This window comes from Chinchilla lanigera, unplaced genomic scaffold (assembly GCF_000276665.1).
Source record: "Chinchilla lanigera isolate Chin_1 unplaced genomic scaffold, ChiLan1.0 scaffold00049, whole genome shotgun sequence".
In the NCBI taxonomy this organism is placed as follows: Eukaryota; Metazoa; Chordata; class Mammalia; order Rodentia; family Chinchillidae; genus Chinchilla; species Chinchilla lanigera.
Window position 1 is genome coordinate 15,134,078 of NW_004955450.1, and position 23,594 is coordinate 15,157,671.

The 23,594-nt window shown below is 39.6% G+C and overlaps 1 protein-coding gene and 1 long non-coding RNA gene across 4 annotated transcripts in view; one reads left to right on the forward strand and one right to left on the reverse strand.

The window, feature by feature from the left end:
* Positions 1-18,990: 18,990 nt before the first annotated feature.
* Positions 18,991-23,159, reverse strand: LOC102011163. Of its 2 annotated transcripts, none has more exons than XR_001235831.1 (2): positions 19,583-23,159; positions 18,991-19,343 (listed from the first exon to the last, which is right to left on the reverse strand). It is a non-coding gene; the product is annotated as an uncharacterized LOC102011163 (long non-coding RNA). The 2 variants fall into 2 exon arrangements; XR_001235830.1 differs by having other exon boundaries at positions 18,991-19,395.
* Positions 23,160-23,333: 174 nt separating this feature from the next.
* Positions 23,334-23,594, forward strand: part of Bnip2 (BCL2/adenovirus E1B 19kDa interacting protein 2) — a 22,659-nt gene continuing 22,398 nt past the window's right edge. Inside the window, exon 1 of one of the 2 annotated variants that reach the window (XM_005393826.2) lies at positions 23,334-23,535. The gene's annotated coding sequence lies outside the window, so the exon portion shown is untranslated. The remainder of the gene's footprint in view (positions 23,536-23,594) is intronic. The other variant, XM_005393827.2, reaches the window with a different exon arrangement.

Consider the following 23,594-nt stretch of genomic DNA (forward strand, 5'->3'; position numbering starts at 1 on the left):
ATTACTGAAAGTCTAACTTTGTTAAAATACTCTTTAAAAAAAATTTTAACAGAAACTATTCCTTGGTGAAGTCTTGCTAAACAGAGGCCCTAAAAGGCCTTCCTTTGATGAATAAAAATTTTTAATCCATTAATTGAATGTTTCCCTTGCCACTCCTTAAGAAAGGAATTTGTATCTACTTATGTCACCTACAGTACTCAGCTAACTGTCTTAACAGGGTTGATGTTTAGATTACTGCTGCTGAATAGATAAATGTCCTCCTAAAGGGTTTGAAAACCATTTACTCCCTCTCTTTCTCTTTCTTTCTCTTTCTCTCTCTCTCTCTCTCTCTCTCTCTCTCTCTCTCTCTCTCTCTCTCTCTCTCTCTCTCTCTCTCTTCCCTCCGTGCTGGGGAATGAACCCAGGGTCTTGTGGATGATAAGCAACTGCTTTACTGCTGAGATACACTGCTGCCCTACCCTCAATCTTAATAATCTATTGCTACCTTTCTAAGTAATTAGATAATTATATACAAGGCAATTTTAAATGCTGAATATTACTCCAGTGAATGTATTTATGGACATTAGGTGGCTTCCAAATAATGAGAATTCTTTTATCTGAATCCATTTACACAATCCATTAATATTTATGATTTCTAAGAGTGAAGATACTGAAAGGTGTACATATTTTTAAAGCTCTTAAATATATGAGCTTTAAAATGGGTCACATTTTAAAGTCAAAACTATGAATCTGGATTCAGTTCCATTTATAGGGAGTTATCTTAGTTACTTTTTGTGTTGCTGAGACAAAATATCCAACCGCCAAAGATAAGGGAGGAAAGGTGTATTTGGCTCACGGTGTGTAGAGGTTTCAGTCTATAGCTGGCTCCAAGGCAGGGCGGCAGGGCAGAGGGGAAACAGTCCATGGCAGGGCAGCAGGGCAGAGGGGAACAGTCCATGGCAGGCAGAAGGAAGAATTAAGCAAGCAGCAAACTAGTGAAGCAGCCAGTGGTGACAGCAGCCCTCTTTCTGTCTCTTATACTCTATCCAGGCTACATTAGAGCAGGCAGCACTCACACCCAGGGTGGGCCTTCCCATTATCCATGGCCAGAACTATGCCAAGTCAGTCAGTAGACTAACTTAGTAACCACACACCCTTGATCCCAGGATCACACACTGTAAATCCAGCCACCTCTGCAAAGCCCCACCTATGACCATATGAGGCTCTGGTGGAACATCCAGACACAGGCCATCACAGGAATGCTAAATTATTCCTTAATGACCTAGACTAAAACTGAACTGTGTACAGTTACAGAAGTGGCAATTACACTGGAAAATGAAAAATATAGAAGAAATGTTTACTCAAGAACAAAACAAAAGAGAGATAAATAGGAAATTGGGAGAAGTTCAAATACTTCTACAAACTACAAATTCCACTGTTTTAAAAATATTTCAATGTATGTGCTAATTAGTTTAATTTCTACTACTAGCTTATTTTAGTTTGTTGAAAAGATTTGTATTATTATGTGTTTGCTTCTCTTTTGTAAGAATATTTTTGGTTTATGTGTTGTACTCTGTGTGACCACTTTGAAGAGAATGATACACAGTGTAATAACTATTGCTATTCTCTAACTATTTGATTGTGAAATTTTGTTTTAGTTTTTTCATAAAATAAAAAATAAATGGCTAATGAAAGGTACAAGTCACACAAGAGAGAGAGAGAGAGAGAGAGAGAGAGAGAGGGAGAGTGAGAGAGACAGAGACAGAGACAGACACAGAGAGACAGGGTAGGGAAGGGAAGGAATTTACTGTAATCCTAATTTGTTGGGTTATACATCATAATATATATGATATATAGACAAAGATCAAAGATACAAGGATTAAGGCTATGTTCTATATTTTGTTTCATCTGTATTTTTGTTTGTCTATATTTTCTTCATTAAAATTAATATATACTATCTTTGTGATGTAAAATATTATTTTAATGCTTTTTAATGTGTTCATGCACATTACCAATTTGTAGCCTTAAATGATTAGATTATATTACAAAGCATAATTGTTTCATCTATAATTCCACAAACCACCACACTATATAATGTATTCACAAGCCACATGATTCTATATAAAATATAAGCCACATAAGATTCTATATAAAATATAAAAATTCTATATAAAATATAGAAAATGATCATATTTGGGAATGTTATTTATTTTTTCTGTTACTTGATGTCCATTGATCATACTCCAAAAAAGTAAAAACTCCAGTACTTCAATCAGTCCCTTTCTAACTCTAAATCAGAATCCGTAAAATAGATCTACTTGTCTAATTACTATATATGTGGCTATAAAAGGCTCAATAATTGCCTTTGCTATTGTGAGTTTAACATCATTTTACTACTTTTCTTAATTTGTTTAGAATCATGTTAATGATTATAAACTTCATTATAAGGAATAAGTAAAAAGACTTATTCCTAAAAAGACTGAAATAATTAGTAATGTGCCAATGTATCTCTTCCCTAGAAAACGCATAATAAAATAATTTGAGATTCTTGTTAAATGGTATTAATTAAAATGAAATGTGTTCAACATTTTTGTCATTTGCAAAGAGAAAGCACTTATCCATTGGCCTGCACTCTGATAACCAAGACCTTAAAAATAATATTTACAAATCACACCTAAAAAATGAGATTCTTTAGTAGATTTTGACAAGTATATTTGCAGTAATGGTTATTGCACACACATTGAACAGAGCACAACATTAAAAATAGATAGGATGTGTACCTTTTTGCGTGCAAACTTAGAAAACGTCCCTTGGTTTAGCTAAGCTGAAAAGAAAATGCACAATAGGCCTTTGCAACCTATTCAATGCTGGATGAATACACATTTAATCTACAATTCACTAAAACAAGAATTCCCTGCATGCTTTAATCATGTTGTATTTTGGTGGGTGTTTTCAACTACATAAGTCAGACTGTGATGTCATGAGGTGGGGATTTTAACTGCAGAACTGAATAGGAGACACAGAGCTCTAGTCTACGCCTATTCTAGCTAATTCACTTTAACACGCCCTTCCTTACAGACCCCACCCCACACTGCAGCCTCCTTATCAGATCTATGGGCAGAATCAACGCTACTTGTGCAGTGAAAGAACAAGTTGAGTGTAGCTTGTAAAGCTGAATTCACACAACATACGCAATTCAAGGACTCTTCGACTGCACCGAGCCACACACAAGCCAGTCTCCCCCCAGGCAAGCTGCTGCTAGGTGAACAGAACTGGTCTTATCAATTCTCAAGGCAAAAACAAACTAAGATTGCTAAATTGAAACTTTATGTTTAAATTTAAGGTGTTTTAACTACAAGTATAGAAAACCTAACTGAAAGTGACTTAGCAGAATACTTCCTATCTCATGTAAAAGGGAAGGTTGATTGGGTCCCTCCACAATGGTGATAATGACTCAGTCTCTTTCTGTCTTAATTCTCAGTGATCTTCAGTGTGCTGTCAGCCTCAGGGTTGACTCATTATTATAGCAAAGGGGCTGCTGGCGCTCCAAACATCAAGTTATCACACAGCCACGTGCAAGCAATAAGGGCAGTGTTTCCTTATACGATTCTCTTTGCATCAGGAGGAAACTTTTCACCATACTCACCAGGAGACTTTTCCTCAGGTCCATTGGCAAGGACTTACCAGGTCACATCCCCTTGCCGTGCAATAGCTAGGAAAGTCCTTTTAGGACACTTCAGCCTCTAAAATGAGAATCAGCTCTCCCGGGATGAAAGAAGTGGGAGAAAAAATAGCTTTTGGATTGGCAACTATGGTGTCTATCATACTATGTGCTTTCTGGTCAGAGTCTTGATTCTTCTTTTTTACTTTTTAAAAAGTATTTGGCCCTTATGCACAGCTTCCAGTAATGTCAAGTAAGCTGTTCGCAGCAATCCATGTGCTTCTAAAGGCAGTGCGGCTATAAGGTCTTGTTTCCACTCAATTCTGCACCTGTAATGAGGGTGTTTGGTAGGCATCTCCCACGTTTTCAATAAGCTGGATACACAGAGCTGGGATCCCGCCTGTCTGTGCTGATGAAGTCCCACATTTATAGCCAGGGCCAGTGCTTTCCTGATAATAACTAGCATATGAATAACACTTTATATTGGGAAAAGCTACCTATTCATTCACTATATCTTCTTAACCTTAAAATCCACACAAACGCTGTATTCATTTACTTAAAATGAGTCAAGACAGACGAAAGGGCTCCCAGCCTGGTGTTGACAGGTAAATCCTGGAGTCCAGACAGGTAAATGTTAAGCCAGGGAAGGCTGGACACGGTGGCACACACCTGTAATCCGAGAACCCTGGGGGCTGACACAGGAGGATTGCCATGAGTTTGAGGCCAGCCTGGGCTACCTAGCAAGACCTTGTCTCAAAAAAAAATTGAGCTAGGGAGCATTGTCAATAGGCAGCTGGGCCCCAGTCTAGAACACAGTCCCAGTGTCTCAGGCAGGAGGACCAAGAGTAAATGAGACTTTGAAAGAGAACATCTCACTGGACATGGTGGCATGCACACCTGTAATCCCAGCAGTCTGGGTGGCTGTTATGGCTTGTACCTAGATGTCTCCCTAAAGCCACAAGCACTCATAGGAGGGCTTTTTGGAGGTGGCTGGATCTAGGGTGTGTGAATATGGATTAAGGGTGTGATAACTAAATTACTCCATGGATTAGTTTTTCATCATTCTGAACGTGGATAATGGGAAAACCTACCCTGGGTGGCACCACCCAAAAGGCTTGTAGCTGGATGGGGAAGAAAGAAAAGGGAGACTGACTGCTGCTTGCTGCTCCCTACCTGCCCTGCCATTGACCGTTTCTCCTCTGTGGTGCCCCTCTGCCATGCCACCCTGCCTTGGGGCCAGCTGACTATGGACTAAAATCTCTACAGACTGTGAGCTGAAATAAACCTTTCCTCCTTTAACTCGTGGGTATCAAGTATTGTATCTCAATGAAGAGAGAAGTAACCAAGAAGGAAGCTGAAGCACAAATTCAAGCACAGCTTGGGCAATTTAGCGATTTAGCAACACCCTGTTGAAAAGGAAGAAAGGAAGAAAGCTCAGGGCAAAGGCCCGGGGTTCGATCTCCAGTATCACATGAAAAACAAATAAAGGAAACTTTTCCAATAGAAAGAGCAAATGGGGAGGATTTGGGAATCAAGACCAAGGTAGAAATCTACCAACAAGACCCAGGACTCAAGTGCATAAGAAAAATAATTTCAATAAATTTTGATCATTGAATAAACGAGATACCATACTGGTGGAGGTATTGTTACACTAAACCCTGCAGGTTGACCTAGAAGAATTTAGGATTATTCCTAAGAATTTGGGACTGACTGGGTCCATAATTGAGGATCTTGAATGTGAGTGTGGTTATTAGACTTTCCTTCCTTCTTTCCTTAATAACAAGAACTTGTGTTTTAGTCAAATGATTTTCCCTGTATAAAACCTTAAAAATTATGGAAAGCTAAATGTAGCAGATTTTTTATTTAAATATGATAATTTTGTAAGTTGTCATTTCCTAAGCTATCGTTTGGCTGTATTCTTCAAAATTCTCTTAAGATTTTTTTCAAACTCATGTGCCTATATGATGCTAGAAAATTAGATTTTATAATCATCTTCATTGCATTTAAGATCAATGGATCATTATTTTACTGACGATTCTACTTCTTTTTACTTTATGATTTTCCCCTACAGTAGTTGTTTATCAAGCACCTTTGCAATTCCAATTAGCTTCGTAATATTATTTTTAATTCATTCAGTAAACATTTATTAAGCAATTTTGTGCCAAAGGCATACAGAATAATGGAAGTCAGAGAACATTTGAATGCCTGAATGAACAAATTTGGAACAGAGGCCATTGCTGAAAATTAGGTTAGAGGAACAACGTCTAATCCTACCTCAGAAAGGGGAAGCAAGCAGTGCAGATTTCCAAAGGAAGGGTTGTAAGACTTTTGAGAACTACAGGACGGGAGTGAGTGCAGCCTGCAGAGGGAAGCAGGCACTGTGCGCAGTCATAGAAATGAGTTTTTGTGTCATGAAGACTTTCAGGTTAGAACTGAAACGTTTAGTCCTTGTCACACCGAAAAACTCAGCCTGGGCCTTTACTTCCCTGCCTTTTAAACATAAAAGATAGTATGGGGAAGCTCTGCATCATTTCCAATTTTTTTTTTTTTTAACTTGTTACTGTCTTTGTTTGATCAGTCTTACATTCTTACATCTGGTGGGCTGAGCAAGTTTGTTGAAGATAACACTATGAATGTAGAAACCATTGTTAATTCCTATCATTTTGTTTTGAGGTCATGTGTTGTTTTTGTTGTTTTTGTATTGTTTTGATTTTGTCTTCATTGTTGTTGTTTTCTTAGGTTTCTTTTTATCTTTAAAATAAAATAAAAGATAATGTCTTTCAGACAATAAGGAAATGACGTTTGCTGTTACCTGCACTCTCAGTCTGCCCAGAAACTGATGACTAAGCCCCTGTGGTGTGACATAGTTCAGGAAACTGGCCACAGGAGCCGCCTCGGGGACAGGGGTGTCCCCCCAGAGGCTGGGTCAGGGCCGCAGGGAGAGTTTTCACCTCTTCCTTGTCTGGGCTGTAAACACTCTAAAGCATGTAAGTAGACGTTGTATTTGAAATGAATGACCATTTAAACTCAAAGGATTAAAATAAAGAAGTACTGCTATAAAATAGCTAGCATTTGGCCACCCCTCTAGGATTAGCCTCCATAGACAGGGTGCCCGTCCCTGCTGTGATTTAAAAGTGATTAAAGGCTTCTTGCTCTTTTCGCTCCCTCCCATGGGGGTGTCAAGGCACCACACTCTGTGGGAGGACACAACATGGGACACGGAACATAGGTGAGGGGTGCAGTTACTGCCTTCCCTCATCCCTGCTGACCTCTGGAGCCCCGCCTTGTCATGAGAGCCTTCTGCTTAGGGAGCCGCCTCCGGAGTCACTTCCCCAGGGCACACAGAGTTAAGCTCACGTGCAATCACGGTGGCCAGCAGATGCAGCTAGGTGTACCGAGGCCTGCAGGTGCATCATAGAAAGCTTCACGACAGTGTGTTTTCAAACAAGTAGCACAGAAATAAACATCCCAGTAGTGTCCAGGGATCAAGGCAACTCAACTGCTTCCATCCAGTGTCTGCAGAAGTTTCAGTGCAGATGAATGACTCTAGTCACTTCCATAATTCCTGGGGTCCAAGGCAGTCGTGCCTTCTGTGGTCTTTGACACTCAGATTGCTGGAGCAGTGGCATTAGACTTTCTTTCCTACTACGGGTCCCAGGGAAACCTCACGTTTCTATCCCATTAGCAAGCCCACTGGAGAGGCTACTGATTCACTGGAAGTCAACACGCATTTGCTCTTCTTTGGGGTAAGAAAGTCTCAGGACCGGGGTATGACTAACAGAAAAGCTCTCTATACACCACTATGGAGGATTATTAAGCATAGATTTCATCTTTGTTTGCTGAACGAGAAAGGACTTTTAAAAAATCCACTCCCCCCAACTTTATCTGCTAGATAAATATAATTAGGTAATGGATGATGATTTGTTAGCATTTTATTTCTTGTGTTTGCAAGGGCATTAAGATTGATCACAAAGCTCACAACAAATACAGTCAGTTTCTGATTTTCAGAGGCAAGAACGTGACTTTGGAGAATCAGATGGGCCAGGAGCAGGCATTCTGCAAATTAACTCTTCCTGCATTCCGAACAGGATCAGAGAGACTTTTGTCTTAGCTGATTTGCATGCGCTAATTGCTAGTTCTGAGTAAATGTGGAGTGATCACCTACACAATTACATTCATAAATTAATATTTTTACTTCACAATTATTTACACACTGGAAGAAACAGTATAAATAATTTTAAAGCTGTGTCTACACTCACATAATGAAGTGGTTAATTAGAGTAATGAGCTAGTTAATGACGGGCCCAAATTTTTTCATGAACTATCCATAAGGAGGAGAAAAAAAATGCCTTTGCCGGAGTAATTCTCATAATTGACTCAACATTTGATTTCACCTTTCACAAGGAGATACCTCCTAAATGACACTTTGTTTATAAATCTGAGGTATTCTTGAGTTTTCATGGGTGAGGTGGATGCCAAGACTCACCGCCAAGGTAGCAGAGGTGTCACACAGAAGAGGGAGAGCCCCGTGCCAGAACTGGACACAGCTCCTTCAGGCTCCAGGTGGCTCTGAGTTTACAGAAACAGGCTTGGGCTAGGGTAGGCCACCATAGTCAACACAAGGCACTCCCGTCTCACCTCCAGTCCAGTAACCCATCCCAATTTCAGAGGAGCCCCTTCATTTAGGGAGCTGTTATCTTTGCATGCAACAGATCTCTGACCTTACATGTTTGAGACCGAATGCTCCGCCTTCCACACCTGGACTCAGGGGTCTTGCAATGACCCATAGTTACCTGGTGCTGGGAAAGGACCTTGCTCACCCAGGAAAAGGCCCAGCTTATTTTCCTATTCCGGGAACCGGCACCAGCATCCACATAGCTGCTCACAGCAGAAGTCTCACAATCTTCCATTTCCCTCCATGCTGCTCTGGGCCACCAGCACTTCTGATTGGGATCATTAAAAAAGCCTCCTCACTGGCATCCTCACCTCTAACCACTGTACCCCACAATGCTACCATTAATCTCCAAAACCCATTCTCTCCAAAATAATTATTTTAAAATGCCGTACTGCCAGGTGCAGTGGTACACACCTATAATCCCAGAGGAAATAAGTCAGATCAATAAATAATGAGCTACGTCAAAATTCACGTTTTAAATGTTTCTAAATCTAAATAACTACCACATCTGGTCCTCAGAATTCCAAGATAGTACCCAGGGTGCCCCCTTTCTTGAGTGTGGATGGATCTGTGAGTATGAAGGCAAGCCCAACCACGGCTAGGTCATACTTACGGAAGAAGTGGATCTCAGAAAAGGAGATTATTCTGGTGGGCATCTAGTGAGGCCTAAAAGGAGACTAGGTCCTCTTTAGAAAGAGAGATTTGAAGTACAGGAGAATTTGAGGTGGAGAGACTTTCTCGTATTATTCTGAAGACGAAGGAAGCCACATGTCAATGGATGAGGATGATTTCAATTAACTGGGAGCACCTCCCAGGTGACAGCCAGTAAGACATGGGAACTGCAGTCCTACAACCACAAGGAATTTAATTTTGCCACCACCACATAAACTTGAAAGAGGCTCTTGATTACAGACACAGCCCAGCTCTAGCACCTTGACTTTAGCTTTGTGAGACCCTAAACAGGGAATCCAGCCATAGTATGCCCAGACTTCTGCCTTACAGAACTGTGAACACATATATGAATACTGTTTTAAGGCACCAAGTTTGTGTGGATTTGTGATGAAACAACAGAAAATTGCTTTGGGTATATTAATTTAGCATCTGTAATAAGGACTGGTTGTAGTACAAAGAATCGAGAGGACATAATCATCTTGGATAAGATGGCAAAGGCCTGAACTGAGATACTGAAAGCAAAACACAGAAAGAAGAACCTAGGAACAGGTCGTGAAGGAAGAGTCGACTTGACCTGGAGTTCACAATGCATGTAGGGCAGTAAAATGCAGTAGCCATAGCTAAGTAACTTAGCTACTTTATGGAAATAAATCACATACTTTCTTCTGATATCTTTCCATCTTGGACTATAACTAGAATATTCCATTTGACTTTTGCGTTTGATCTGTGTATTAGCTTCTCAACTAGAGGACAAGTTCATTGAAGACAGAATTATTTAAAATTCATTGAGTTCTTTCTCGGAGTCAAATGATTCTCTCATGCAGTCAAATGATACAGATGTGAAATGATTAATTAAATATAATAGATACCATTACTGACTTATTAGATTGGCTCCAGTCAAAACAAGCTGACAATATCCAGTGCTAAGAAGGATGTGGTGCAATGGAAATGACATACATTGTGAGGATAAGGAGTGAAAAATGGTAGTCACTTTGGAAAAGTTTGGCAGTTTCCTGTAAAGTTAAACATACACTTGCCATGCAATCCAGAAATCCCACTCCTAGGTATCTACCCAAGAAAAATAAAGATAAATGTACACAGAACCTTACACTTAAATGTTTATAGAAGAAAACCATAATCATCAAAACTTGCAACAATACAGATAGCCATCAACTGATGGGTAAATTATGATAGATCCACACAATGGGGCAGTACTCACCAAAAAAACAAAACCATCTACCATTACAGACACCAGCATGGATTAAGCCTCAAGAGCGCTATGCCATAGGAAAAACCTCAAAAGGCTTTATGTGTGTGATTCTGTGTATATGACACGGTCCAAATGGCCAAGCTATAAGGAGAAAGAGTGGACTAATAATAGCTGTCAGGAGCTAAGAGTAGGAGACTGGTAAAAGAGAAATGAAATGTAGATATAACTGATGATTGCCTCCTCACATCTGAGCAGACGTGAATGTAATTTTTGTACACAAGGTGGGGGGAGTGAATATGGGACCCATAGTCAGAATAATAAAAATATTCTCCACCTTAGTTGTAACGGTGATTGCAAGACCACATACACCGGTCAAAGTGCATGGAACTGCACATCAAAATGGGGTGAATTTTTAAATATAAAATTATATCTTTAATAGCTGAGGGGCTGGGAATTTAGCTCAGCGGCACAGCACCTGCCTGGCAAGCACGAGGTCATGAGTTCAATTCCTGGTACCGGAAAAAAACAAAAAACAAACAAAATAGCTGAGTTACAAAAAAATCATAATACACCAACAACCTCTCTGTAGTAGCTTGAATGTCTATCTAGTGAAGTTGGCCTCCGCTCACATCCTTGGGGCTTTTCAAGGATGGGGTCAAAAACAATCTATATTCTCTCATCTTCTCCCACCTTCCTCAGATAGACAGACAGACAGATAGACAGACAGACAGACATAGTGATATCAGAGAGCTGGGGATATCTGAAACCGAGGAAAACAAGCAAGGTGGGCCCACGCTGAGCATTACCCGCAGAAATGTGTCCCGGGGCTTCCAGCCCAGTCTTGGCACTCAGCAGAGCAGTAGCATTCTTCACTGCTCCTTTCTGCTTGGCACCACATCGCAATAGCTGTTCATGTCCTGGGAGAGGACAGAACCACTCGGACTCAGAACTCTGAGCACTTAGAGTCCTGATTTCAATATCCGAGCAATGTGTGTGCCCAAAGGTACACACAGGTATGTGTAACAGGTCAAGCCTTAAGGTGTGTGGCAGCTCTCAAATGGCCATCCTTCCAGATGAAATGTAGATACAACTGATGATTTCCTACCTGCACCCGACCTGACTTGAACGTAATTTTTGTATGGGGGCAAGTGTGATTATGAGACCATCTCTAAGCTTAGGGGCAAAGAGAAGGAAGCACCACATTCTCTCTGCAGTTTCAAACGTAAGCACGCTAAACTTCTCTAGGTACCCAAATAACACAGTTTGGGAAAGGATGTCAGGTGGGAAATCAGTGCCCTGACAGGGCAGCACGAAGCAGCAATGACCGTAGTGGTATTGTTGGGAACACTGATACTGTGAGGTATCAGAAATGAAAGACAAGGGGCTGGGGATTTAGCTCAGCGGCAAAGCGCCTGCCTGGCAAGCGCAAGGTCGTGAGTTCGGTTCCCGGTACCGGAGAAAAACAAAACAAAAAAAAAGAAATGAAAGACAAAAGAACATGACGTTAGCATAATGACATCTGTTCAGAAAGATGTAGGCATTCTGTGTCTACAGTGGTTGTATTTCCTGACTTACATTCAAGGGTACTGTACATACTTTTTAAAAACATTAATAAAATGCTGCTCCATTTGAGAATAGAGGAATTTGAATTTATAATTAACAATATTTTCAATACGTTAAAAGTTAACTACATCCCATGTTCAATATTTTCTTACATAACGATTGTATATTACAGGCCATTCTGAAATATAATAAATGTTGTATGCTAAATTCTAATTATGGCTGGCATTACTTATGACCCTTTCTATTGCAATAGCCAATAAAAAAGATCATATTTTCAGAATATACATATCACCGTGAAGACCTGAATGTTCAGAAGTGAGTCAATTTATTTAATTTATAGGATTATGAAAGCCATTCTAGGAATAACATTTTATGATTCTACTCTCATCAATATCTGATACTCTAAATTCTCTTTTTAAGCATCTCCATTTTCCATTGTCATGTCTGAATTACCTGTATTATTGTATTTTACCTATTTCAATGTCTAGTTCTTTGCTTTCACAAATGAATTCACTAGCTGAGTCAAAATGAGACAAAAATCACTTAAGATTTGTAACACTTTAATTACTATATATCATGCCATTAAGAAAATTCAGATACATCTCTCTCTGATAAGAATTATGCTTATATTTATCTCATCATTAAGTCTGACTTATTAAAAGTGATCTTTTAAAAGCAATAAATGCATAATACATACTAACATTGACTGTGTTCTTATTTCATTATCTTTGAATTTTTAAACACCTTAATCCCTGTACAATTACATCTCCTTTATTCCCATTGCTTGTTTTACTTAAGCAAAAAGTGAAACCAAATTAAAGAAAAATGTACAAATAACAAAACTTACACATCAATAAACATATTTAGGAATCTATATATAAAGGTATAAATGTGCATGTAAGTAGCAGCCAATTCTGTAAAATGACCCAAAAAAAACCTGCACTAGTAAGTCTTCAAGTACTGCAGATCAGAAAATTATCAGACATTTCTTTCGTTTAGAGAGCTGCATGATTAATTTCACATGAGCCCTTGTTCAGTCAATTAAGTCCATGAAAACTTTCTTCCAGTTTTTTGGTCATCCTTTATGTTTCCCTCTTAGGCATTTTGTAACAACTCAGAAGAAAAATTTCAACTTGCTAACACCCAGCCACTGAAAGTCTTTACAATGTCCTGTTCAACCGCATACTATAAAAGATCCACATGTTTACCTTCTGTTTGAATGAATGACAGAAAAAGAAATATGGCTTTATTCCATAAAGGCTGAAAATCATGTAAGATGTCAATTTATTTTCACTGCTAAAGATTTGACCCATATGAAGAAATTGCATAATACATCCTTGAATCACTTTATATTGTTAACCACATTAAACCTTTGAGCTTTTACTTCCATAATTATTTTCAATTCTCACCCCTCCTTTCACTGAGTTTTTCCTTTTAACTACTTTATTTTCATTATTATCTTCACTTTTCTCAAAGTATACTTTGTATTTTCCAATACAGAATAAAATCATCTTTGCTTGAGTAACCTAAGCATGTGACTGTTAAAGATATTATTAAGTGTGTCACAAAAGTTTTAGGATAATGAAATACCAAGAATAGAAACTGATTTCAAGATTTCATAATTTTTCTGCAAGATTTTGTAATACTACACTCTGGTTCCATTTATGGTTTAGAAACGTACAGCAAAATGACCCAGTATATTGACCGACAGACAGTTAAATAGCCAGCCCTGACTAAATGGGTTCATATAAATAAGTCTCACGTCCCCCATTAGATGATCAATAATTCCGGACAGAGTCTAAGTAACACCCATAAAACCTAGCATCTGCTTCTTAAGTATCAGGAAAAAAATATTTGAGTTGATTTTATAGAACCTATGAATCTTTTTGCATTTATATATTTATCCCAATATGCAATGTTATGTAAGATTACAACTATTAAGTTATGCGCACATCTTATAACCTCTAGCGAAGTCTAACAACTCAATTAACTTCATTTTCTATTGAGTTTCAGTATTTACATTTCTCCAATTTACCATTCATGGGAGAATATGGGTCATTGCCCCTTTGTTAGACTGTGTCAGTCTACATAACTCTGTACCAAGCTGTAAAATCTTACTTTACAAAATAATTTTCTTCCCAACCTGCCCTTTTTTTTGACATTATTTAGACATCTTATGCTGGCAGAAAATTATAAAATAATCTTAAATGTGCAAATGAAATAAAAGCTAACAAAAACTGTTCTCTGGTTTGGATAATAGAGTTGTAATGTATTTCTGCTGTCAGATTGGTGTATTTGTGTGATAATTTTATGTGACAGTGTAATTAAATTGTAAAACAATTCCCATTTCCTATGTATTTTATCTATTTATCATCATTTATTTCTTTACCTTCTTTTTCTGCAATAAATATTATTGTAAGGAGAGTTAAATAAGTTAAACCAATGCAATTACTTTCACAGATTGAAATTAACTTCATATATCAATTTGTACACATTTATACAAAGTACCTACAACTTGCCTGGTATAAATAAATGTGTTTATTGCAGTATATTTATGATGTCACTGTGGTTTCCATGTTTGCCTTCCTTTTGAGTAATGATATATATGTTTAAACTTGACATTTTAACAGTATTTTCAAACAATTTCATTCATTATCAAATAACCATTTATTACAGTATGGCAATTTCATACCATGTACTGAACCCATTAGACACTCCTAAACAATGATTTATCAACCAATATACAGATTTTAATGCTTATCACAGCAAATACAGAATGTAACATTAAATATTGACTTGACAAGAGATAACTAAATTATCTTTTGAAAAATTCTTGATGAGTCATGTTTAGTAATAGCCAGTATGCATTTACAGCTGTACTACAAATCCAGAGAAGTATATTTGATCATTACAGTCTTCACATATTAAGATGGCTAGTTATAAAACCTATACGGATGGTAACTGTATTACCCAGGTGTTGATTATAAAGGAAAGGAAGAACAAAGGGAGTGTTTCATGTCTTGGGTGCTGACCTGCTTGGTAGCTTTGTGTATCTCAGTCTCTTCGTAGGAGAGAATACATTTCTACTCAGTAAAGTCATCTGTGGGTAACAAATCCGGGATGATCCAGACAGATCATGTTGTGTGAGACAAATGGCTACTTATAATAATCCTATCTGCTTGCTACATACAAGACACACCCAGATCATAAGGCTTGACCACATTGTCCTTGCTGGAGCACCCCACAAAAGTCAGGTGTCTGGAGCCTTTGATTAAAATGGGGAAATTGAATTTCTCTATCCAAAAAGAGCTCAATCAACAATGGAATCTGTTATCTTTGTAGGATCACATAGTGGATCCAGTAAAATGGGAAGTCCTGAGAGAATGCTGAGAGAAAGCTCAGGTTTAAAAACAATTAACAGGGTCAGAAAGGGAGGAGAGAGGCACAACACCAGCTTCCTTTCAAACAGGGTCATTTACATAAAACATTAACCCTGATAAAGGTATCTGTCAGTGTGTGGGAGGGTCTGTATTTCTCCAGTTATCCACATCCACAATGAGGTAATTTGACACTAATTGCAGAAGGATTAAATTTATTAAATCTCGATAGACTACTCCTTGACTATTAAAATTAAATGAAGGTAAAAATGAATTATTCTTTCCTAGACCAAAAATTAAACACCAAATGAATTTATGATGGTGTGGGGGAAGGCAGGCAATGAAGACCACAAACTGTGACTTTTTTTCTAAAATAAATCAAAATAAGAAGCTTAATTTTTGATATGTTTATGAATTTAACGAACGTATAGTTAAGCTAAGAAACCCATCTGCTAGAAGACGGCTTTAATAGGCAAAACACAGCAAGGATTATTAAAATTAAAAAAGGAATACATATCAAGTGATTTCCGTTCACTGGGGCAAAAGCTTAAGAGGAGGAAATTTTATAAGTTCAATTTTGAAGGGACCGTCCCATTTTTAGAATGGTCCTTACACAAAACAGTTTCAGTTCAAGGTCTGAAGCTGTCATCTGTTGCGTATTTCCTAGTCACACAGGAGGCACACAGGAGCATGGTAGAAGTGGTAGGGGACAGCTACAAAGTCAGTGGTCAGACTGGAATTCTAAAGGAGATTTGCTGATTTTGAGTTCAGGCCTTTCTCCACTGTCCTGAGCAAAACAGCAATCTGTAAATACCAATAATCCTGCTAAATATTCCGGTTCTTTAAACTGCCTTTCCTGTTATCTAGCAGGGAATTACGTATATACTTGAACGATCTTGCCATTTCATGCCATTTTTTTAAAAAAGACAGGATACAGATGTGTAAGATTCGCAATTTTCACATTTGTACCTAAACAGCTACATAACATTTCAGTGAACTCCTAAAAATTCAGATGATAATCTCAGCTTTAAAAAAACATGCTCAAATAGGTAAAACAAGTCGTTACCTCATAAATTATAGACAAGGAAACATAATGTCAGGAGAAGTTAAGTAACTTGTCCAAGCCCACAGAAACTGTAGCAACACAAGAAATAAATAGCTTCTCTTAGGGGCTGCAGGGAGAGGGGCAGAATGGGGAAAGAAGAAACAAGATATACCATGTACAGGGACGAATTCCCTCTGATGAATGTTATTACTATGTATACCTAAAATGTACCCATAAAGTAAAAGAAATAAATAGCCTCTCCTAACCCCAACCCCATCAACACATCTTCCATTTTAGTTTGAATTTTATGTGTTAAGCCTCGCTATGCAGTGTAATTGCATTTAAGCATGGACCCATGTCATCAGGTAATGAAGGAAAAATTCAAGATGTCACTCTAGACATTGGTCAACATATTGATTCAAGTCCTAACCCTACTCACACTACAAGCTACACACAAGGCCTATTAGATGCAGTTTCCGTAAACAGCACCTGGGTAAAGTCATTGCTGGATGGACTGACATTCCCTCATATTAATGGATGACCTGCTAAAAAGCAAGCAGTCCATTAAAAAAAAAAAATAGAAATTAAAGATTTCTTAAAAATTCCTAAGAAGCTTCTGCCTTTACATCTCTTCCTATTACACAAATACCTGGAACTAGAAGGCTTTCCTCTTTTTCCTAATAAGTACAATTTCATGCATTAGCAATTATATTGGGGAAAAGTGTTTTTCTTAATCATAAGGGAACCATGTAAATGAAAAATAATGCTACAATTTTAGTATTTTCTCCTCAGTTGTACTGAAATTCATTAAAAAGAACTGTTAGTATATTTTATCTATTTACAGAGTGTGCATGCTTTAAAATAAAATAATCACTTAGACTCTCAGTTGAGTAAGTTAATTTTAGGACGGAAAGTATTTTTTGGGAAATACATTTACAGAACATTTCCTTTTTGTAACAATCTAAAAGTAAAGCATTTCTGAAAATACATTTATAAACCATCTCCCCTTTGCAATAGGGAATTAGATGATGTCATTTTACTTTTTGTATTTGTGTTAGTTAAAAATGCACGTGCCTTACATAGAGCCATGTTAGCACCTTATCTTGTGTAGCGAACCTTGTTGGTCTCTCGTTGTACCCCAGAGAGAAACAGCAGTGGGTATGAGAAAAATAAAAACAGAAAACAAGAGCTGGGGTCAGATGGAGTTGCCTCTTACCCGATGAGCATGAGGACTGACTTTAACAGTAGGGGCGTTTATTTCATACACTTGCAAAGTTAGTATGGGGTGGGGATGTTGCCTAGCGACTAACAACTGTAATTGTCTGGCAGGATGCCTTTTTCAATGCTGAGGTAGCTTGACTGCTTGACCAATAACCAGCTCCAGTGGCTCCCAACAATCTTGTTAAATATATAAAATTTCCAATTCAGCAAACAATTGCTTGTATATTTTGAAATGCACTCATTTTCTCAAAACAAGTAAGATTGTGCTTTGACTGTGAAGATGTGAAGCAAATGATTAATACATGGGCAATGACAGTGTTGTATCTAATTCAAATTCATCTGGATGAGCTGCCTATAAATGACTGCAGAACAGTTAATTTTAATTGATCAATTCTCACTTTTACATAACCCAGCCTGAAAAGAATTTAAAAAGCACTATTACTGATAAACTAATTTTTGTCACAATCATCAGTCCATCCATAAACTTTGGGTTTTTTCTAATTGGGGGCTATTACTCGTATTTTTCTAAATACAGGTGGTCATCATGCTATAACATTTCATATCTTTAAGGAGGAAAATCTACTTCATTCTTCCAGGTTGATCTTTATTTTAATTGCAAAGCAAACATGGTGATACTATGTCTTGATAATTTTTCAAGAGCATTAAGTGATTTTTTTGTAGTAACCCCTATTCAAGGAAGAAGATCTTGAATACTATTCAGTGTTGAGAATTCAGTGTAGATGGATTTCTATCCAAATGACAACCATGATAGCAACCAACTGGCTGCCATGACTTTGTCAAACTTCATGACTTCCTATTATACAATGCATACCTTTGGTTTTAAGTTCGTACCTGTCACTTCTTTCAAGTGCTGCAGAAATATCTTCACAGAGAACAGGAATGGGGCTTTAAGATCTGTCCACACGATTGGTTTTGACAAGTCATCTCAACTAGGAGTCTTCTCCAACTGGTGTTGGACAATACCCACACACCTCTCATCCTCAGCCAGACTACGTTCTCCCAAGTGAGTCAAATCCTTGGTCCTGTGCGTCAAATCTCTAACGACCCAGTTTTCCCCTCGAGTGGCTCTGATCTACTCTGCGTGCAGAAATATTGCTTAGAAATGGGTGGTATGGCTTCCCTCCAGGATTCTCTGGGATGTGAAAGCACCACTCAAGGGGGACATGTGATGTATGCGTTAGTCCCATTTGACTTTCCGAAGTAGGAAAGCATAAATTCTCTCTGGAACAATTTCTTTGACTAGTTCATTGTAGGAAAGAAACTTGTCACCATGCCAGAGACAAAATTGCTGCTGGGTTTAGTTTTGAATTTTATAAAGTGAGTAAGTGAAAAATATATACACATTCATTTCAGATTCAAGTCATGAATAATGAAATGAATATGTAATTTTATCCAGTTTTACCCTCAAGCTTAACCAACAAAGACATCTTCAGTCCATGCAAAAAGGGTACTTCATGGGTTTTTTTTCCTTTAAATTGAAAGGGAGCTGCCTAACATCACTGAATTTATATGCTTGTAAGCAAGGGTAACAATCTGTCCATAAAAATCATACCGTGGAGAGTGAAGTAACTTTTGAGAGTTTTATTCAATACATCTTACACCTTCTGAAAATGATCTCACACAGCATTTTCTAAGTGTTGTCTCTAACAATTTTTATTCTTCATCATCTCTCACTGTATCTTGGTGAGGTCAGGTCCCAGGTTGGGGAGCAGGCCTACTAAGCAACAGTAAGCAGCTCAGATAAATGTTTCTGGAAATTTCACTCAAGGGTTCAGAACCAACTGTCCAGAAATGCTTTACTCACAGAACAATAAGGAAGTCCTCATAGATAAAAGAATTACACTCCATTCCAAGGTCTTAGTAGGAAACCAGGGCCGGCCTGTCCAGTTGAGCAGGCTGTGGCCTGCACTTAGCACTCACTAGAGGGAACATTCCATTAACTGAGCCACAGGTTCCGGAGCAAGGCTCTATCTGTGCAGGAGGAAGGGTGTCTCGAAAATTTGGACAAAAGTGCCTATGTGAGATTTAGAAAAAGCAACATGCGGGGCTGGGGATTTAGCTCAGTGGCAAAGCGCCTGCCTGGCAAGCGCAAGGTCATGAGTTCGGTTCCCGGTACTGGAAAAAAAAAAGAAAAAAGAAAAAGCAACATGCAACTCACCAGCCTTGGCCCAAGGAACTTCATCCCCAGAAGGGATCCCTTCGCTACTTTCCAGACAGTTGTCAGATGGGCTGGCAACAGCTCTAAGAGAAACTCTGTCCTTCTCATAGATACCTTGATTTTGCCATTCGTAGGCTGGATTTATGAGAGACGTCAGGCAAAGCACTGTGAGAAGACTCTCTTCTAATTAGTTAAAAAAACAATCTGAAGGCATGTAACACGTCCCGTTAGTACAGAGTAACAACACACCCAAATTTCTCCATCTGCTGGGAGATGGCAGGAGCCTGGTTCAACCAGGGAGTACGGTCCAACAGTAAGAACAGCAGAATAGAGCTCTCCAGGAATCTGTGTGCTCCAGAAAAGGTAGCACAAGCGCTCACACTTTCATAGAAGACAGGGACCCATAGAGAATGGAAACAGAACACAAAATGTCTACGAGGACCACAGTTTTCCACATAGAAAAGATGTCAACACATTAGTAATTCCCTGGGATTGGTGCTTCCCTCTGTACACAGGGCACCCCAAGGAAATGTCCCTCCACCGCTCACCGAGGTAACGGGTCATCCTGGCTTTCAGAACGTGGCCGAGGGCATCTTCTCATCAGGCCTGACAGTATCATTTTCTGCTAGCGCAGGGCACATGCTGTCTTGTAGCTCACTTCAGCCCTGCGTCCATGCCTGCAGCATCTCATCATTAAGGAATGTCCGATCTTGGCCCGGACTCAGCACCTCTTCAAACCTGTGGTGGCCGAGGGCTTTTATTTTGATGTATGAAGTACGACAACATCTCACGAATGGTTCTAACATGCACACCAGAGCATACGTTCAAGTAAGTACTGCTCCCTCAAAGTTGTTCTCTCCGAAAGACTTAACGTAATGATGGTGTCGTCATACACGGCTTCTTTCAGTTCTCTTCCAAGGTGCAATCATAAAGTAACGATGGATCGCTTTTCCACACTGCTCTTTACATTGGCTCTGAATCAATCCTTACCACTAATAAAAACCCCCTTTTAATTTGGCCTTCTTTTGGGGGAGGGCTGTTCACAGCCACCCACTCCCCTACAACTGTGCTGCAGCCAGGCGCACTTACACGCAGCTCCTAGACACCGCTGAGTCAGCATAAGCCATTTCCTGTTCTTAGAAGATCCGCCTCTGCTCACTAGGCTCAACGTTACCTCCTTCGGATTCCTTCTCTTACTGCCTCCCCGTTCTCCCACCCCAGTCAGTTTCGTTCCCTTCAACTTAGCTGTAGCTTAGAAGAACCAAGGTCTCAACCTAAGTGTTCACTGTCTTCCGATGTCCCTCTCTGTAGTGGATGAGCTCTTTGAAAGTACACACTGGGTCTGATTTTCCTGCATCCTTAGGGCCCAACAGCACCGACTTCTAATATTGTTCAATAAAGAGTTATCAAATGGGCTGCGGATTTAGCTCAGAGGCACAGGTTATGAGTTCAATTCCCAGTACCAGAAAAAAACCAAAAAAAAAAGAGTTATCAAATGACTGGATCCTTGAAAGAAGTGGGCAACCCAAAATGACAATTCGAAAAGTAAACATTCATTGGACTAAATTCTAATTGACTTCAAGAATTATTGGATGTTTCAATAGATGATGTTAGGTAACCTAGTCAATTTAATAAAATCAGATGCCTTGTTTTATATTATAAGCATGTACACAAAATTCCAATTGGATGGGAAACTTATGTTAAAAAAAATTAACTATGAAACCCCCAGAAGAAAACAGTGATTATTTGTAGAACTGTAGGGTAAGGAAAGCCTATCTGCACATTAGATCAAAGCCAGAACCACAAAGGAAAATGCTGATGGTGACTGAGCTAACATATCACTTTCTATGTAATGCTTTCCATACAGAGTTTAGAAGCCATGTTTTTTCTGAATTCATTTTCATTTGTTAAGAATCTAAATATCTCTAAACATCTGCCTATTCAAGGGAGCACAGAGGAACAATAATCTTCAAAATATGCTATTGTACAGACAGTCAAAACAGAGAAAATTATGTTTTAAATACTTTTCAGAGTAACAGCTGGATCCATTGATTCTGAGCTACTTCTGTGGAAGTGGAAGGAAAACTGAACATATCTGAAAATGTAACTAGTATATTATTTGACAGTGTTAGTCGTATGTTTCTGACTTTTTGGACATTACGAAGTGCTGGGCTGAGATGCACTGTTGTTATTTGTTTTGTTTTTATTTGTGTTTATTTGGGTTTTAGTGTATTGGAGACAATGTTTTGCCATGTAGCCCAGGCTCGCTGGTCTTGAACTTTACATCCTCCTGTCAGAGAGTCCAAGCACTGGGATTATAGGTGTATGCCACTGGGACCTGGCTTGCAGTACTTTTTTTAAAACTATAAAACATGGAGCTACCTATATGTTCAATACAACATGCTAATAAATAACCCTTTAAAAATATGGTGTTGAAATATATTGATCTGAAAAAGTCATGTTATATTTTTAAATAAAAAAAGAGACTTTAAACTATAAGGTGCATTTTTTTATAGGCACATGTTCACTTATATAGTTCTGGGTATACAGAAATCTAAATCTAACATATCCATAGTGACCATCTTTCGGTATATCTGTAGTTTCTCAAATTTCAACAGTAAGTATGAATAAATCATGAGATGGGAATGAAAGGTAAATAGTAGAATGGCTTACTGAAAATCAAAGCAAACACTGATCAAGTTTATTAAATGGTAGTTACTAAAATGAAGAAAAAATTAAAGGTCACACACACACACACAAGAAGTAACTCTGCCTTCAAATTATTTTCTGCCACCCTGTGGGGAATTCCACACACTGCAGAACTGAAATAAGCAAAAAGTAGAACTATGAAAAATCTGTAACTGCAGATGAAATTGCTTTACTACACTGCCCAAGTTATCGAGCTAAAGCTCTGTTGATGTTTTGTCCTTCCTGGAAGCTATTTAAGGAAAATGACGCCTGACACTAACATGTGCTTACAACATGCCAAGCACTGCTCTTCTACAAATGGTATATTTGCTCTCACAAAAAGCCTACGCGGTGGGTATTATTTTCTCCCCAGTTCGCAAGTGAGGCGGTGAGTTTAACCACCTGCTGAGGCAATGTGAATCAGGTCAGCGGCTCCAAAGTCCTGCACTCGGGGTAAACGCCTTAAATTTCTTACTTTTCCGTTCTTTCCAGGTAAAATGTTTCTGTTCCCAAACAGCCGACTGCGGGCCGGGCTCAGGAGGTGAAACTTCTGAGTCGGACGTCCACGCTCTCGCAGCCTGGGGCACAGCGCCCTGAGGACTGGCGCACTTGCAGCTACTGATCCAACAATAACACGCCTCTTTCATTCTATCCTCATTTTTCATCAAGCATGATCCACACCTAATTGAAATGCTTAAAACAGACTCTCACCCGACTCTTATGGTCTAAGCTCGTCAACACGAGCTTATCCGCCCTCTCCTCATCTCTACCGTCCTGTCACGCAGTTACTCAAAGCATCAACAAAGACAAACAGGAACTCCGTTTCCCCACCGGGCGGAAACTGCAAATAAGCGCGTCGCGCCTCAGAGGCACGGCCAATGAGGCGTCGGCGCGGCGGACGCGCCCGGAGGGACGCAGAGCGGCGCATGCGCCGGCGTCTGTCCGCCTGCCCGCCTGCCCGAGGGGCGGAGCGACGCTGCGGGTCGGCGCAGACCGAGGCGTGCGGCGAGGACGCCACGCCTCCGCTTCCGCCTGCTGCGGCGCCCGGGGGTGGGCGGGGCGGCGTCACTTCCGCCCGGCGGCTCACTGCGTCCGGGTCAGCAGCTGTGCCGCTGTCTAGAGCTGCGGCCGGCAGTCGGCTGAGGTCTCCGGCGCAGACCCAGGGGAGCGGGCTCCGCTCGGCCGACTTCTGCGACCTGGCCGTCAGCCCCACGTCGCCGGCCTGGAGGGGCGAGGAGGACGAGGGGGCCGAGGCTTCCTCCGGGGTGAGCGCGGCCGGAGGGCTGGGCGCGGGCCTGGGGGCGCCCTCGCGGGGGCCATCCGC